Here is a 17,275-nt window from a genome sequence, read left to right as displayed (position 1 = left end):
ATTAGTGTTCAATATAATTCCATCTTAGGTTTTAATGCTCACCTTCTTCTCTTGTTCTTGCTGCCAATTGATTATCTTTCAGTAAAGTTTACATGTTACCATTAAATGTTAATAATGCATAAATATTAAACATACCATTGTAAAGTTAGCAACACTATTAATATCCTTAGTCTCTGTAGGCGACACTAGAAATTACTAAGATCAGTATCAATAGTCAGAAACATAAAAATCCTGTCTTTCTCGAATTGATAGCAATAAACAAAGTACAAGGTACAATGGATATTTAAGATCTTCCTACAAAACTGGTGCCAGGAAAGAAAAGACAACACTTTTTAAACAAGATATTCCTCTTATTTCACTTTTATCTCTTTTTTTATCTGTATGTAATACTCGTAAAATGCTGTAAAATCTTAAGGCAATGCATATTCCGAACAGGTTAATAATATTTTGTTCTCGAGATTGTTCAAGGAAAAAAAACCAAACAAAACAGAAAAACACCACTGCAGCACTGTCAGGCAGAAATGTCACTGTCAGATTGCAGATCCCTGTCAGGCAGGGCATTATTTAAAAAGCAGACAAAGATTTAAATATGCATAGTTGCTCTAGATTTCAGTCCCACTAGGTGACAACAACTAGCTAAAGTATACATGTGTGATAAGATTTACATGCTCCCAAGGGTGCTAAATCATTGTGTTGGCTCAATTTTACTTTTTAAGAGCTTTGTTGACTTCACAGCTGGTGAGTTGACGCTTTCTATCGCTTCACCACTTGGCAACAGATGCCTCTTACTTATGCACAGATGCTGAGTATCCACCCAACCCTAACATTAGCCTTGTGTTTTGAACTAATTGAGCCAACATAGTTGTAATTAAGATTTTAATAATTAGAAAACTAGCATGATTACTTTCACAATTAATCCTTCTATTGTACCATTACATTCTCTTTTGGATTATTCTACAAACCTCTTGTTTCTTTGGGTCCTGTAAATTCATCGGCCTTCTAAACAGTGGACTAAAATCATATTTTGCCAATAATACTAAAGACATTTTAAAAGGCTGGTTTGATTCTGATTTAAAAGAATCATAGTATGCAATTACACTGTTTTCTTTAATTCTATTTACCTATTTTATGGGTAAATATATATATCATAAATATATATATATGTACATATATATATCATTACCCTTTATAACAGCCACACAGGAAGAGAATCCATATACAAGAATGAACAAAGATTTTCAACAGTATGTGAACACACTTGGATAGAGTGTAATATAGAAGATCTTTAAGATGAGCTCATCTGACATATCCTTTTTTATTCCTTTGACCTGTGTCTGTTCTAAAGTGGGTGCTGAGGGATAACTGTTAAGCACAGGAACAGGAAAGGAAAGGAGGAATCTTTTAATTAGGAAGCCTGCCTGTCCTGGGAAAATGGCAAACAGTAGTATTTGGAAAGAATAGTGGATCATCTGATTTTTGAGAGAAGAAATAACAGGAAATGAACAACCAAAAATTGAAAATCATGATGTAATTCCTAATCAGAGCTTGAGGAGCATACAAAGTGTGTAAAGATTTGATGAATATGCCAACATCTCATGCTGTGGACATTGCACTAACTTTAAACAATGCTCTGACAGTAATACACAAAACCAAGATGTTCATGTATGTCCATGCTCACAGAAATGCCACTTCCATTTGTCAGAAGTATTTACTGACATATACACGCAATAGTATCTCTCTTGTTCTTGATAGTAAAAACCAAAACTAGTTAAATTTTCACTCATTGGCATTAGGAAGACTGAGAACAATAGAAAAGAAACATTATAGCTGCATGGGAATATTAATAAGAATGATAATTTATAAGTTCATATTAACTGCTGTTTAATCAAGTGCATCCAGTTATGGGGAGGAGAGGGAGCTTATTGAAGACAGACACTCTTGAGCTAATGATTTATGTTTGCTGGTCTCCTTCAGGTGTTTAGAAGATATTATTTGCACAGATATCTGAACTTGCTTTAAAGGGCATTTCAGGAACATATTCATCAGGAAAATCAAAGAAACAAGAAAATGGAAGGAGAAGTAGTTCACAAACCATTTCAAAGGACCCTAAGTGTTAAATGGCAGCAGCAGCTCAGCCTCCCCTAAGCCAAAGCAGTTCAGTTCCCCTGAGGCAGGAGAATGAGCAAAGGCCGTAATTACTGTCTACCACAGTTATTGAAAATAAATATACTGCTTCCGTATTCAAGAAGATATATAACCTCAATCCCTCTTCCCCCACCAAGTCCTTAATCCAAACTAAGAATGCTCTTATTTATGCCTATGATAATCCCTGGGATTAGTATCTGACATTATGGTAATTTGTGATCACAAGCCAATCTCCTGTAAAAATATGAATTAGGTCCTGAGACAGTGACTTATTACTTCCTTTGGGACAGAACAGGGAAAATGATGCTAAGGACCTGTGGAGGGAAACTGTGTGACTCCCAGAAAGCAGTGGTTAGTATATTAACCCACTACTCATGGTTTGCTCTGTTGGGATAAATGAAAAAAGGAAACGGTCTCCTGACTTTTATGTTGGGCAGATGCACAACTCTCTAAAAGCTGGGAACAGACCTCTTTGTGGGCAACATGTGAGGGGAAAAAGAGACAAACCAAGTTTGTCTTTTTTTTTGCTTTTTTTTTTGCTTTTTTTCATTTAAAGGCAAAGGAATTTTGGCAGATAGTAATAATTTCAGTACTGTATTGAGTCTAGCTGAGCCAGAATTCATTTTCCCTCAGCAGTCGTCACAGTGATGTACTCTGCATTGGTAGCTGGAAAGGTGTTGATAATCAACCAGAATTTTGGGTACTGCTGTCTCTCAGCATTCCCCAAATCAAGCAGCTGGGGATGGCACAAGATACTGGGATGGCACACAACCAGGCCAGCTGACACAAAGATAACCAAAATTATATTCCATACCATATGATATCTTCTCAGATATAAGAGCTAAGAAAAGGAGGAGGAAGGGGGAAACATTTGTTATTTACAGTGTTTGCTTTCCAGAGCAACTACTGCATTGAAAGCGGCCTCAACATCACTTGCTAATGGGAAGTAGAGAATAAATATTTTCTTTTTCTTTTGTTGTGCACATGCAAACTTTCACTTTTGCTTTAGCAAACTGCCTTATCTCATCCCACAAGTTGTTTTTAATCTTTTTTTCTCTTCACTGCCCAGCTGGGGAGTAATAGTGTAATTTGGAGGGCACATGGAATCCAGCCAAGGTCAACTGCCACAAGTACTTATAAACTTCAATTTGTCCAAGACAAAAAGCTCAGCAGCTCTTCATGGCATCACATCAGTAATCACATTCTCACCTAATCTCAGTCAGAGGTGCTGCACTGTCCCACACTTGACGCTGCTTTGGTTTAATGACTGAAGCAGGAACTTTATTACTCAACATCCTAGCCGCTGAATGACACTTCAATCCCAGACGTAAGAGTACAGTAGAAGTCAAGACTTAATTGTTCTAAGACTCTGTTTAGACATTCCATGAATCTTCAAAGCTCTCATGAGTGCCTATCAAACCTATCTGCTCAGCTAGATTTTCTAATTCTATCAATCATATCCAGTGTGCTTCACAGCCATAGCCTGATCCAGCTCCTGATGAAATAATAGAAGGTTAAATTCATTTTCCATCCATGTTGACTCTTCTGAATTTTGCCTGCTCATAAACCAGAGTTTGCCCGATACTTTTGTAGGTTTTTATCTATGTGGCAGTGTACTGAGCAGACTAAAATTTTTTCACTTGTGGGGTTGGTAAACATGCTCAATAACATTTTTAATGAAATCAAAGCTAGGTTATAGTACCAGAGAAGTGCTCTTTTCACAATACCTTCCATAAAACATGGTTTAATGCCTCAAAGAGGGATGAATAAGATTACCCAATTACAAAACCCTTGCAAATTATTATCAAATAACAGTTGGTTTCACAGAGAGCTTCAGAAATTTTACAATTTTAGAATATCAAATTCCAACATATATGGGATTATACTCTCATAAAGAATTATAAAGTAGTATTTCAAGTGATTACTTAGAATTAGTTTTAATTTCTGTGGCTGTGTTTTTCTTCAGTAACAGAGCAATAGGATTTTGCATTATAAAGAAAATACATATTATGTATTTCATTTGTATCCCTAATTATTTTCAGAATAAAACATAAAGATTTAAAAACATTTTAAAAAGTAATTAAAGAGGAAAAAAACCTTTTAATATTAAAAAAAAACTTCAATGTTTTATTAGAGATTTGCAAATAAACTAAAAAATAGAACAATAATTTTGATTACTAACACTTTCTCTTTTTTTGACAGGAAATGTTTCTCTATTTACTTGTATTATATTTTGCCCTCCATCCGACTCACAACATTTATCTTGGTGTTATGGTGCTCTTTGCCTTTTCAAATGTTTGCCTTCAGGGGTATTGATGCTACTAAGAGCATCTATTTCATAGATCTGCATTAAAAATCACTTCTTTTTCCTGACAAGCTGTTTAAAACATCACATTTATGCCTTGTGAAGTGCACTTAAAAAAGACATATCCACGTATCTCATGAAAACTAGACCCATTTGACCCAAGTTTTGTTTCTTTGCAAGAAAGACAATTTCCATCTGAGCACGTTAGCACTAAAGAGGTATGAAGGCAACATTTTCCAAAACAATTACTGTTATTTATTTTTGCTGGGGGTGAGGAGATATCCTATCACAGCATTCAGAAGAAAGACTCTTAAAATGACTAGTTTAACTGTGGAAATCAGTAATATCAGACCATTTTTTCTTCAAAATTAAAATCTGAAAGCAAGATGAGCAGGTAAGCTGCGCAACACACATAGATATAACCTGTATCTTTTAAAATTTTAGATGGCACAAGACCTCTACTTTCTTAATCATTCTTGCACAAGACATACAGACACAAAGAGGCAGAGTTAAAAAATTATCCCAAACATCCCAAAGTATGCTTTGAAATGATAATAAACAATGGTTCTGCCATGATATTTGTCCAAAGAGAACCTAAAGAACAGCTGATAGAAAAAAAATGTCTGCTAACACCTAAACACTGCATTCAAATCATTTTAGGTAGATCCACTTGTGTTTTGGGTGGTAGAACCTGCATTATTAGTCATAATGATTACATCAAGTTATATTTAATAAATCTCAGCTGTTAGTTAAAATCATCATCTGTCACTAGGTACATAAACATGAACCGTGTTCATGCTTTGACTGGACGGAAGACATATTTAAAAATAGTTGTGAGATCTTCCACTCAAGACAAAAATTTAAATATAGCACCTTGCTATTTCTACCTGTAGCATCCCTAAGTGTGTACCACAAAAAGAATTGTATAGCCACTAGGTAATGAGAAGTGAATGATAATTCTGGTTGTTCAGCAACCCTGTTCCAGCGTTGCACAGAACTGTAACATCAACATTTAGAAAAACAGTAAGTTTGTGAGTTTTCTATTCAAAGTATTCATGCTCTTTGATCACAAATAGGGCAAAAAATGTCATACAATTATTACAGAAAAAGTGAGTTGATTAAAAAAAGTGACCTTTAGAAAACATTTGCAAAAAATGCCCACTGTTTGTTAAAAGATAATGCTCTAAGCAGTTCCAGGAAAAATAAAAAAAAATAGTCAAACCAAATAAACAAACAAACCCACCCAGTTTAAATAACAGGCTTGGAGAAAAATACTTCTACTGACCAAAAATACCCTAAACCAAACCAAACCAACAAAAAAATTTGGCTACTTTGTAATATTTCCTGCAGGGTTTTTTGAGGTAGTTTTTTTTGTATGTTTGTTTTGTTGTGTTGGGGATTTTTGTTAGTTCTTTTGGTTTTGGTTTCTTTTTCTTTGGTGTTTTTTCTTTGAGGTTTTTTTGTTTGTTGTAGGAGGGTTTTTTGTTTTTGTTTTTTATCTTTAACTATTAAAATCATCCAATTGCCTGCCCTGATGACTCTGCTCAGTCCTGCCGTACATAGAATCTTGTCTACCTAGCCTAGGATTATTCACATCCTTGGCTGCTGGAACTCAAATATGTCCTTGGCAGATACATTTTGGCTCTCTGAGTGAGAAAGAATGACAGGTAATTGCTATGTGCTGCATCTGATGGGTAATGCATAGTGGGATTGAAGTCCACTGATGCACCTGAAATAGTTGCTTACGCATTCTGCACATTAACAAAGGACGTTTACAAATAATAATAAAAAGAGGAGGATAGGGATGAGATGAGGAGACATGAGGACAAATGCAGAGGAAGGTGATAGTGTCTGAAAATTTTATTAGATTTATAAGCAGTGAGGACCAAAAAACGGGATAGCAATTTTTATACTGAATCACAAAAATATCAGAGGCAAGTGATGTTCTTCAAAAAACATTTTAATTAGCAAATTAATTAGAGTGTTTTCCTTATCAGCACTTACCTTTTCAACACCACCTCTCACACTCTGTATTTATTCTGACATATTTGTACTCATTCAAGTAGAAGCCAGGTATATCACATTTTCTCGCTTTATTGTTTTGACACATTCTCCTTCAAGTAGCAGTTCAGAGGAGGAAGGGCCAAATTACAAAAAGCTCTGGTTTATAGAAAATCTGAGTGTCACTACCTAGGAGGTCAAATTTTAAAAATTACAAACCAAAAACCAGCAGGCTATTTCATTATGAAAATATGAAACACAGGTCTACTGAGAGGTCTGCTCATCAGTCAGGACCTTTACTGAAAGGCATAGAGCTACTTTCTTCCTTCTTTTCTTATAATAGTATAACTCTGAACTTCTGTAACATCTGTTTAGAGTTACAGTGAGATAGATCTACACTGAATATGTAACTTAACTTATACCCAAAATTATTACTATTTATGTAGTAAAGGAATAAAAAGTGCTCCTTGTGATGGTAAATGAAACTTTTTTTTAAGAGACATAGTTATATATTTTAAATTATGGCAAACAAGTACCATTATTGAATACCATTAATATTTTAGAGAGAATTGAAAAGACATTTAACAAGCAAACATACAAGTTCCTAAATGGAAAGGCAATGGCTTTTCATTTTGTTATACAATTATTACTCCAGCTTAATGAATGAAATATTACTTGAACTAGAAGAGTTTTTATAGAAAGCTTGTTGCAATTAATTTGAATGGACTCAGATTTGGCAGAATGGGTTTATCATCAAATTCCTAGCAGAAGTATTGAGTAAAATTCTGCTCAGACTGTTAAAGACAACAAAAATCTAGTAAACAAATACTAATTTCTAACTTTTCTTCATGCTATAAGTATTCTTAGAAATCTGTAATTAAATTTTCCATTTAACAATATTGTTTTTATTTTCAGCATTTTCTTAAATAGGAAAAATGAACCGTGGAATGGAGTTTTTGTTTGTTTGTTTGTTTAATTACACATTAAACTTAGTATAAAACAGATATATGGAAGTGTGTAACACACACACAGAGCCAGTATGCCTGAAGATAGAATGTCAAGGAGGTTCTTAATAAATGTACTTTGTGATCTTCATACTGGCTTTTGAGAGAGCTGCTTAAACTATCACCTCAACTCCATATACAGAAATACTGCAGTATTTCTAACTAACTAACTAGATAAATGGTCCAAGGGGCTTGCAGAACAAACAAGGAAAAGGGAAAGGAAGTTAAAATCTAGGTCTCCAGTTCAAACCAAGTCCTGGGGGTAGTGTTTGTACTGCATAAAGAAACCAAAATTTTTGTGAAATTAATAAATGGCCACAGACAAGTGTTTGGCAAATGTGTGTCTGCATTTACAATTACACTTAGCACCTGCTGGCAGCCTTCAGAGAGCAGCAGCCAGGAGCCTACCTAATGCTCATAAACTCTAGGTCAAATGACCCAGTTAAAAAAGCTGGCTTATAGGATCAATGCAAGAGTACATTGTTGATCAAGAAAGGTCAAAAGTCATGTCCGTTTTCTGAAAAAGGAATGGGTTTGCCTTTAGTGGAAAAAAAAACATTTCATGCATTTTACTAATCAAGTCAGTCACTATGTTATTTTGTAAGTGTACTTGGTGCGCTGGACAAAGTATTAATGCAGTCAGTGAGTAAATGCATGCATGAAAAGAATAATAAATCTGGACTAAATCTGGAAACAAAAACTATTCATCCAAGTAATTTAACTTAGTATTTATCATCAGTTTTGGAGACTGTTCCAAATATACTGTACTCCGAAAGTTGACAGAGAACATAATTCTGGTACCTAAATAAACAAGTTCTAAACTTATGTGGTAGACAAAATATTTTGCTTCAACAATTTCTTATTTTTAATCTCAGACATCTACTTCTCTTATTAATATCTCCATAAAGGTTTGCATCTGAGCTGTGGTTCCAGGTCTGGGCCATTCAGTACAACAGTACAGAGATGTACTTCAGTACCCACAGACCCCAAATCCCACTCTGTTGCAACACAGGACAGTAAACAAAGCTTACATCATACATATCCCAACCAATGCAGTCATTGCCTCAAAAAATATTGACAGCTGAGACATCTGCAGCAGAAAGACAGTACTCCAGCCCAGGACTGTCTGGTGTACATCAGTGAATCTGATCTTTACAGGAAGACTCTTCACCCTCAAACCTGAAGTGATACAGTTAAGAGAAACTGAACCACAGCTGCTTCTAAAGGAATCTGACCAAGTCTCATGATGTGAACTCTCTTAGTTCCCTTCTAGTGGTGAGAAGAAGAGACTCTAAACAATCCATTGCAATATTAGCATTGTAAAACCTGATTTCTGCTAAATACAAATTCCAGTAATCAACATGGTAGGTTTGGTATTTTGTTTTGATGTAGAATTTTTCTACCTGGAAATTTTTTTCCCCACTCAAACCACAGGCTTGAAGGTTCAACAAGAAAGCAGACTGAAGCTCTGTCCCTCCCGAAAGAGCACTGTACCCTTAAAGCTTTGCTGCAAAATAATTACCTGAAAAAATATTCAGTGACATATGTCAGTAAGTTACACCTCTAAACAACAACTGGGCCTTTGTGAAAGATTCTGTTAACACAAAAAAAGATAGTGCTTGAAATTAATTTTTAACATGCTATGTTAGCTTATCTATGACAAGTCACAATAAAAAGAGAAGCCAGAAAAAAGTAGTAGCAAAGACTAGATTAGCCTCTATATCAACTTTAATAAGAGTCTGAAAAGTCATTCAGGAGGTACAGCTTCCACAGTGGCTTGAAAAGAGCAACCACTGAAAATATGCTCAAAGCTTACTCATTTAAAAGGATAATATATACATTGTAACCTCGGCTTATTTTTAACTGTAATATATGCTTTTGCAAAAACAATGTCATCCTGAGGCAGATGACTTAAACCTTGCATTGTTTTTACGAACCAGCGAAGAGCAGATTTCTGCAATCTAGACACATATATAGGCTCCAAAGCTGGAAGAAGAACCACATCTTACTGTTCTAGCTGCTTACTGTACAGTGAGATACAGCACCTGACACAAAGATTGTACAATCGGAAACAATTAAAACTAGAGAAAAAGGGGATCGAGAGATGGTAGAGCTGTTGGAGCACAGACATCCCATTCTTGTGGGCACTGGAGTGTCTTCAGTGTTTTTTTTTTTTTTTCCCATTAATGGTAAGTGAAGAAAAGGAAAGAGGGAATGCTAAGAGGAAAAGAATGAAGATAAACATATATTATTAGGAAGAAAATAAGACTTACAAAGAGGAAGGTGCTACCCTGAGGTGCAAGAAGAAATGTCTAGGAAATAGATTATGAAAACAACAAATGAAAGACAGATAACAAGAGTCTGGTGGGACACAATGGTCTTGCTAGGAAAGCTGGTGTTAGTTTCATAACCTATGTAAATAACACAGGGTTAAAAAGTCTCCTTTTTCAGGTAAAGCAATTTCCCCATATATCTTCAAGAAGGGAAACTGGAAACTCATTAACCCCTGAAGTTTGTTCTAACTCACTGCCCCCCAGTAGGCTTGAAATTATATATAATTTAGAATAATATATTTCTTTATTTTACATTATCTGGATTATGAACTATAGTCATTAACACTTGTTTCGTCTTTCACATGTCACCACCCCTGTTTTAGTGGTCCTCACTGGTCTGTGGTTGGTTTCATGTCAATTTTCATCAAACTCCTTTTCTTTTACCCATTTTCAAGCCTCATTTTAATGAATCTCCCTAAAAAGCTCATAAAACATTAAAGCATTAGTATCAAGCACTAATTTTCAATGGAGTTGGGCCAGATAGTAATCATACTCTGCTGTCAGTAATAAGGAGACGTAGCTTGAGGCAAAAAAATTAACATCGACCTCATTCAAAGAACTTGAAATATCTAAAATAAAGTTGAACTCTGCATATATATATATCTATATATTTAATAGTATTTGATACAGCCTTAGGAAAAAAAAAAATAACTTCAGGAGAGGGAAATAGGCTATACTGCCTTCCTGTGTAATTTTTCTGCCTGTGTTTAACAACTCTGAAAAGCTCCAGTAAATCACATGCCCAAATTTATTTGTTTAATGAGAGGAATATTATTTCCCACATTGCTGACATCACTTTTAGGATCATTATTATATAGGAAGAGGCTCACAATCCACCAACAGAAAAGATCAGGAAGAAATTATAGAATTATTGTCTGTTTTTTTCAAAACATGAGAAAGCAAGCATTTGCCTGTGTTAGGTAAGCTGTTATGTCATAAAACCTCTGAGGCTGACACACTGGAAAGTAAGTGCTCTTCACTTACAAGCAGATAGAACATGTGATCTTGTAAAATAATAATAGAGATGTATTTGAAATACTTGTTTAGAAAGGCACAGACACATTGCCATGAAAGTGTGATTTATTTATTTTTTACTTACAGCAACAGCTTTGTGAAACAAAAGGAGAACAAAGCCATCATGTCAAACAATGTTTGTAGTCAAACCTTGGGAAAGACTGGAAAGGAATTTCCTGCAATTTGTATGTAACCTGGATATCTCCAACTGGAATAGTTTTAGGCTTGATTTTTTTTTCCCTGCAGTGCATTAAGTTATTGTATTTTGATTTTTTTAAATAATGAATGCTCTCATGTATATGAATGAATACTACACTGAAAGAACATTGATTAGTTGTGAAAGAAAAAAAGTGAAGATATATATATAATGTATTCTTATATGTGCTTTGAAATACTTCTACCCTGGTTAAGATTTGCATCTCTAGGTGGAGGAAGCACCCAGGCATTTAGTAAACATCATGTAAATATAACATGACAAATGAAGTGAGCCATATGCTACACCAAAATGAGGATCAGTACATGTAACTACTTCCAAAACCAGCTTCTTTTCCTAGAAAACAGTCAGTTTTGAGTCACAATTATAAAAAATACTACTTTCCAAAATAATTTTCAAGAAGAGAATATAGAGATGGACAGTTAAACGTCTCAGTTTTCTTCGAACATCGCCCCAAAACCTCAGGTAATTTCCCCCTATGCTAATGTTTTTGCAAGAAAGACAATTTGGTGTTTTTCACTGAAAAGGCTAATAGAGTAAGTAAACTGCAGGAAGCTAGTATTTGCCAGAATTGTTCCTTTTATTTTTTTTTTTCCTTTTACTTTTGGGAGCAAGGTGTGGGGGGTGGGGCAGCTGGTGAGGTGGTGATGTGGAGAGGAGGAGTGGAGCAGGGCAAAGGCTTGAAGTACATGTCCGTATTGATCAGCTGAGTTTTTAATGCAGGATATAGTGCTATGAATTGTATTTCCAACAATAAATGATAATCAGTAATAGAGATATTTAATGACAATAAACAGCACTGAACTGAAAACAGGCAGTGCAATAAATTCACACTTCTGTAAACTGCCCAGAAGTTATAAATCTGTAAAAGCTATGAAGATTTGAAATCACTTAACTTTCCCTTAATGCTTTCTTTCTATTATGATAGAGTTTTAAAGAAAATGTGTTAACTTTTAAAAGCAGCAGAGAGAACTAACATTTTCAATACAAGAGATCTTAATTTCATCCCTTACAGTATTAAAAAGTTTGGCCTCTTTACACACTCCTTAATTACATACCCTGATAGCACAGCTATAAAGCATGGACATGACTGAGAATATCCAAGTCAGTTCACTTTAGAAATTTCAGGGTGGATAAACCATAGGTGCAAGGCTAGCTAACTCCAGGCTGTGTAAAAATCTCTGACATTTTCCTATTACTCATTTAATCTTTCAAGACAGCCTCCCTCATCTACTGTCTTATTTCCTTACAGATAAAGGTCTTCAAGCATCAGTCTATTTCTTTTGATATGTCTCACTTTCTATCAGCCCATGAAAAAATGCATCCTCTCTCTCTCTCCTCAGTCAAACACTGCTCTCACCTCATAGAAACCAATTTAATTTTCTGGCCACTTGTATTGAAACAGCACCCCTACTCACTCTTTCCCCCCATATACAGGAGGAATTCTAATCCTACAAAAGCAACTATCCAAATTCTACCAGCCTCCAAGCATAACATTCCTTCCACATGCCAGTCACAGCCTTCAGTCTGAAGGCAGCCTGGAAAGCTGCATGCATATTCTTGACTCACATTTCAAGAAGCCCTTATTGTCTCATTTAAATGCCATGGGACTTTGAAGCCCTGCATCTACGAGTTCCTGCTGGTGAGGGAATGATGCTCCTTATTCAGGATTATGTTTTACCATCATGTACTTTTGATTTCCAGCTGCTGTGCTTCCTCAAATACATACACAAGGAGGAAAAGTGCACTTGCCTTTCCTCCTCCTGCCTTCTCGCACTCCTGAATGCTTGTAACATTTTTTTTCCTTCTTCTTTGTTTCTTGGTTTGCGGGGGGCTTTTTTTTTTTTTTTTTTTTTTTTTTTTTTTTTTTTTTTTTTAAGCTTCAGAGAATCACAGGACCGGAGAGAACTGCAGCCATTCATTAGATGCTGCTCAAAACTCGGCTCCCTCCCGAGGTGTTGCGGGCTGGGACACCCGGTCCTGCCCCCAGCCCGCTCCCGCGGCGCGGGCTCCCTTGCTGCAGTGCAGGCTGGCACTTCTCTCAGTTCGAACTTTCCATGCAGAAATTCGGCACGATGCAGGCAGCCAGATAAAGCAGCACTTACCTTAATTGAAATCTTTTCTCTGCTAATGCTGGAGCATCAGTCCAATCAACAGCGATCGGGGAGAATCTAAGTTTCAATCAACACCCTCTGGGCAGCCGCATGCTGCTCTGCCTTTTTTTCAGTGAACTCCTCACTGTCTGGAGGAGAGAGAGAGAGAGATCAGCTGAAATCCTCAGAGGCTCGTAGGGAGTGAGAGAAGAGGCACCAAAGCAATGTTTCTTAACAGGAGATTCTCAGCAAGCGTGCTCAGGTCTGGAAGATCCTGTAAGTGCTGTGATAGGCTCCTGTCATGTCCCCTGAGCTGTGAGATGATCATTGACCTGATTAGCTCTGAACACTCCCTACATGCAGAGAAAGCGCTGAGAGGATTGGTGGGTCGCAAGGGAATTGGGAAAGGCACCAGGGCCGCTTGGGAATCTTCATTCTTCCAGACTAATGGATGTGCTGCAGCTGAGGCTGTAATTTGTGAGGAGGTTATGCACAATGTTAACCATCTGAGGACTTAAACAATTGTGCTTTTGCGTGTTGTTTCTCAAAGTACACCAGCATTCAAGGCAGGGTAGAGCTAAGTAATTAGAGGCTGATGTAGCCATTTCGTAATACAAGGCTCACTGTATGAGATGTTCTGTAAGCTGAGAGATAAAGTGGATCCATACATTTGTCTCTGACCCTGGAGACAATAGCAGTTAATGGGTAGCATAAGTGAAATTAGTATGGTGGGCTCATGTTAGCCCCCAGATGGCAATCAGTCAGCATGGAAAGAAAAAAAAAAAAAGCACAACAAAACCCAAACAGACTAGAATTATTTCACAACTGTATATGACAATATAAATAAAATGTGGAGAAAGAATTTCAAATTAGTACAAAAAGGACTTTTCAACATGGAGATAAATCAGTAGAAAAACACAACAATACAGCAGTGCAAGTTCTTCCCTCTGTTACAGCAGAGGGGGAAAACCAACAAGGAATGCATTTAAAGGATCTAATTTGCCTTTCACTTGCACTGATACAAATAAATCTATTAAAGATGACAGTTTAAATTTAGATCAGGACAAAAAAAAAAGCAGAGTAAAAGAAGAATGAGGTGTATTCATTGTTTTTGGTTCAAGGGTATTATGGAAACTAGACTTCAGTGTACCAAGTATTCAGGCTTCATGGACAAAAGAGTCAAGCCAAAGTGTGTCAACTTTTATGACTGCTCTCATCTGCTATTTTCCTGTTCTTGGACGATAATTACAGCACTAGGCAGTTGACTCCATTTTCCATTCAGATTTATCTATGAAAATACCAGCTGGTGACTAAAAATAACTTTTTTCACAAAATAATATATGTAGTATTGGTGATCTGAAGCACCAATATAAAACGGAAAATTGATATTTTTCTAGCAACTAATGAAGAAGATTTAGAACCTATAATAGCAATGCTAGTTCATATATAGTTATGAAAAAATGCTCTATGAATGATGAAACAAAGTTAATCATAAACATATACTGAAATTCTTAATCAAATTTATTACTTTGGGTCTACTCATACATTTTTCAGGTAAATTTGTGTAATTGTATTTTCGTAGGAAAAGCAGTAATGAAAGAAATTTAAAAAATGTTAAGTGGATTATATATTTACCTTCTGAAGGCATTCACATCAGAAAGCTTAATATTACAGAAAAAAGAGTATCATGTGATTTAGATCACTCAAAAGTAACCACGGAAGTTTGAATCTCCAATTTATTTAGCAATACAGAAAACAAAGATTTTTCACCCTGGTTTTAATGTCTCAGAAACAGGGAAAAAATGTAAGTGCCCCATATTTCCACTAGATAATCAGTAAGAACCTATAAACTTATCTACCCTAGCAGTGTTAGCAGTATAATTTTCAAGCTCCTCCTCTGGAATTGCCACTCTCTTTCCACTGAAAAGTGCCTCAATGTAAAAAATCTGTATTATAAGATTGGCAATATTTTATATTCCGACAGCAAAGTTTTTAGGATGTAGGTTACTTTTTTTTTGTAATTTATTGAATGCCTATCACCAGGGATTCATGCTTGCCCTGGGACTAATGGTAAAAACGTAATAATTAATCTACTAATTAATCAAATAAGAAGGCTTTTATACACACTAATATGAAACATAAACACATTCTTGAATAAAAGGTTTTATGTGTCAGGACTAAGATGATTTCCTGTTATAACCCCCACTGAAAATGAGGCTGTTCTCCTTATCTATACATTTGTACCAGTGAAAGGGTTGAAGTCATCCCAATGCTTAAAATCTTATCTGTTCTGCCATGGCATCCCTCATGAAACATGTAATTCACAGACACATGCTGTATTATTAATGATTTTAAATACAATTAAAGAAATTAAATATGAAAAAGACCTTATTAAGACAATTTATTTGCCACTCCTGTAAGCTTTCAATTTCAGGTTTCATGCTGCTTTGTTTAATTGAATCTTAGCTCTCACCAGCCGTATAAATTTCAACACTTCCTTTAAACTGCTGTTCCAACCTACGAGATCTCTATAACAGAAATTCTTTTCCACTTATTATTTTTCAAATACCTTTCAATAGTTTTATACCAAAAAAAATGTTATAACAATTTAAATGGTAATCATTCACATTCAATGCTCTGATTGTCTTTTTAAAGTTTAAAGGTCAACATTCGTCAGAAGTTCATTGTGTAAAACTGAATTATTTTAGTTGTTTCTCACCACAAGTAATGGTCTGGGGAAAAAAATAACAGCAGATCCAGAAAAGGGACTGAAGCATGAAGGAAAAAACCTGCAGTGACAACATGATTTCAGTTTGTGTGGAAACAACTGGGACTTACTGTAGTCTTGGACTATTAGGTAAGACACTGGCATTTTAAATTTGGTGTTAACAAAAGAAAACAATAATTTGACTCACTCAGGAATCTTACTACAATCTAAGTAACAGAAGCAGTCTGGCACCTTAGGTCCTACTCCCAATCCTAAATATAACTTAAAATTTTGAATTCAATTCCAATATGTCATCTCAATAAAGGGACAGAGGTTTTTCTGAACAAGGAGATCAGAAAAGTATGTATGTTTTCAATAGGAAACTTTATAGTTACTTATAGAGATAAAAAAATTAGGCACCCTTCTCAGCACATCATTCTTACAGAAAGGGGGCAGTATATTAAAGCAGTAAAAAAAAAAAAAAGAATATTCTATGTAATCTCTAATTAATCTTGTGAATTCACTGCCCCAAACCATGATAGTAGGAAAGAATTGATATGTACATGTGAGAGTATTTTGAAATAATAACAGAATCTAAAATGGTTACACAATATAATTTCTTTGTTCATTATTGTTCCTCAATGCAAAAGAAAAACGTTTTCTCATGGGCAAGACAGGTTACTAATCATGGGGAAAAGAATCACTGTCCAACTAAAGATTTAGCAGCAATATTTAAAAGACCTTTACCGTAGCATTGAATAAGCCACAGTATTTTTACTGTCAAAGGCCTTTAGATATTTGTGCTTCACTAAAAGATTTTTTTTTAAAGCATATTTTAAAAAACTGTATTTCCAAACTTGGTCATTTATATAGACTGAATGCCTGAATAAATACAGAGAGTTGTACTGGTCTAAGTTTCTTAATATTCTTGTAAAGACCTTTGGTTCACAGACACAACTACTTCAGTTCAATACCTTATCATGCATCAATGTAAATTCAATACAAAATAAAAGGCCTTAGAAGAGCAGTAAGAAAAGTGCTCATACATTCACAACTTTCCTGCTGGCCCAAATCCCATAGAGTCAGTCATATCAGCTCTGTTGAATCTCAGGAACAGAAAGGAGTAGAAGTAAATCATGTCTATGTCCACGTCAACACACAAAATTACTCTTCTCCTACATTTAAAAAGATCCTTTGGTATGAATAAAGAAAAATGCTATACAGGATGCACTTAGAGTGTTGATTTTCTGAGTAATTTCTTCTTTTCTAATAAGTAAATAACAAAAAAGAGATATTGTCTGCTTCTTTTTGGCTGGAAACACAGAAACTAGAAATAAGGTGTGTGAGTATTATAGGATAGCAGCAAACCTGGCAGAGTACATAGAAAAGATTAAGTAAAGCTATATTTATCCTTCATCTCTGCAGAGAAAAACATAAATAATAAACCACTTTAAGATAT

General features: G+C 35.3%; 1 protein-coding gene across 8 annotated transcripts in view; it reads right to left on the bottom strand.

Moving 5' to 3' along the window:
• CDH12 (cadherin 12) overlaps positions 1-17,275 on the bottom strand; it is a 710,660-nt gene that overhangs the window by 207,566 nt on the left and 485,819 nt on the right. For 2 of the 8 annotated variants that reach the window (XM_064427672.1, XM_064427682.1), the window contains exon 2: positions 13,122-13,258. The exons of the other annotated variants lie outside the window; for them this stretch is intronic. The gene's annotated coding sequence lies outside the window, so the exon portion shown is untranslated. The remainder of the gene's footprint in view (positions 1-13,121; positions 13,259-17,275) is intronic. 8 annotated transcript variants of the gene reach the window in all.

Source organism: Passer domesticus, chromosome 1 (genome assembly GCF_036417665.1).
Source record: "Passer domesticus isolate bPasDom1 chromosome 1, bPasDom1.hap1, whole genome shotgun sequence".
NCBI lineage: Eukaryota > Metazoa > Chordata > Aves > Passeriformes > Passeridae > Passer > Passer domesticus.
This window is presented reverse-complemented; position numbering and strand designations above follow the sequence as displayed.